The sequence below is a fragment of the Arachis hypogaea genome, chromosome 2, assembly GCF_003086295.3.
Source record: "Arachis hypogaea cultivar Tifrunner chromosome 2, arahy.Tifrunner.gnm2.J5K5, whole genome shotgun sequence".
In the NCBI taxonomy this organism is placed as follows: Eukaryota; Viridiplantae; Streptophyta; class Magnoliopsida; order Fabales; family Fabaceae; genus Arachis; species Arachis hypogaea.
In genome coordinates this window covers 70,093,837-70,095,704 of record NC_092037.1, presented here as the reverse complement: position 1 = coordinate 70,095,704, position 1,868 = coordinate 70,093,837, and the positions used below count along the sequence as shown (strand labels likewise).

Genomic DNA, 1,868 nt, shown 5'->3' with positions numbered 1-1,868 from the left:
TTTCTAATTTCAAAATCTTTTTCAAAAATCACTTGATTTCTTTTCCACTCTTAATTTTCGAAAATCAATTAGTATTTTTCAAAATGTTTTTAAAATCTTTTACTTAATTTTCGAAAATTACTTCCCCTCTTCTCACATCTTTCTATTTATGGACTAACACTATTCCTCAATGAACAATTCGAACTCCATCTCTCTTGATAAGTTCGAATTCTTCTACTTCTGCCTTCTATTTTTCTTTTCCTCTGACACCTCAAGGAATCTCTATACTGTGACGTAGAGGATTTCATATTTTCTTGTTTTCTTCTCTTTTATATGAGCAGGAGCAAAGACAAAAGCATTCTTGTTGAGGCTGACCCTGAACCTGAAAGGACCTTGAAGCGAAAGCTAAGAGAAGCTAAGGCACAATTCTCTGTAGAGGACCTAACAGAAATCTTCAAAGAAGAAGAACCCATGGCAGCCGAAAACAACAACAATGCCAACAATGCAAGGAAGGTGCTGGGTGACTTTACTGCACCTACTCCCGACTTCTATGGGAGAAGCATCTCTATCCCTGCCATTGGAGCAAACAACTTTGAGCTTAAGCCTCAATTAGTTTCTCTAATGCAACAGAATTACAAGTTCCATGGACTTCCATTGGAAGATCCTCATCAGTTTTTAGCTGAGTTCTTGCAAATCTGTGACACTGTCAAGAATAATGGGGTTGACCCTGAGGTCTACAGACTTATGCTATTCCCTTTTGCTGTAAGAGACAGAGCTAGAATATGGTTGGACTCACAACCTAAAGAAAGCCTGAACTCTTGGGAAAAGCTAGTCAATGCCTTCTTGGCAAAGTTCTTTCCACCTCAAAAATTGAGTAAGCTTAGAGTGGAAGTCCAAACCTTCAGACAGAAGGAAGGAGAATCCCTCTATGAAGCTTGGGAAAGATACAAACAATTAATCAGAAAGTGTCCCTCTGATATGCTTTCTGAATGGAGCATCATAGGTATTTTCTATGATGGTCTGTCTGAACTGTCCAAGATGTCTTTGGATAGCTCTGCTGGAGGATCTCTTCATCTGAAGAAGACGCCTACAGAAGCTCAAGAACTAATTGAAATGGTTGCAAATAACCAATTCATGTACACTTCTGAAAGGAATCCTGTGAACAATGGGACTAATCAGAAGAAAGGAGTTCTTGAGATGGATACTCTGAATGCCATATTGGCTCAGAACAAAATATTGACCCAGCAAGTCAATATGATTTCTCAAAGTCTGTCTGGAATGCAAAATGCACCAAGCAGTACTAAGGAAGCTTCATCTGAAGAAGAAGCTTATGATCCTGGGAACCCTTCAATGGAAGAGGTGAATTACATGGGAGAACCCTATGGAAACACCTATAATCCTTCATGGAAAAATCATCCAAATCTCTCATGGAAGGATCAACAGAGACCTCAACAAGGTTTCAACAACAATAATGGTGGAAGAAACAGGTTTAGCAATGGCAAGCCTTTTCCACCATCTTCTTAGCAACAGATAGAGAATTCTAAGCAGAACCACTCTGACTTAGCAACCATGGTCTCTGATCTGAACAAAACCACTCAAAGTTTCATGACTGAAACAAGATCCTCCATTAGAAATTTAGAGGCACAAGTGGGTCAGCTGAGCAAGAAAATTACTAAACTCCCTCCTAGTACTCTTCCAAGCAATACAGAAGAAAATCCAAAAGGAGAGTGCAAGGCCATCAACATGGCCGAATTTGGAGAGGAGGGAGAGGCAGTGAACACCACTGAGGAAAACCTCAATGGACGTCCACTGGCCTCCAATGAGTTCCCCAATGAGGAACCATGGGAATCTGAGGCTCCCACTGAGACCATAGAGATTCTATTGGATTT

At 40.2% G+C, this 1,868-nt stretch overlaps 1 non-coding gene across 1 annotated transcript; it reads right to left on the bottom strand.

The window, feature by feature from the left end:
* Window positions 1-855: 855 nt before the first annotated feature.
* LOC112763446 (small nucleolar RNA R71) lies at window positions 856-963 on the bottom strand. The gene has a single exon (XR_003182878.1). It is a non-coding gene; the product is annotated as a small nucleolar RNA R71 (small nucleolar RNA).
* Between the last annotated feature and the right edge of the window lie 905 nt (window positions 964-1,868).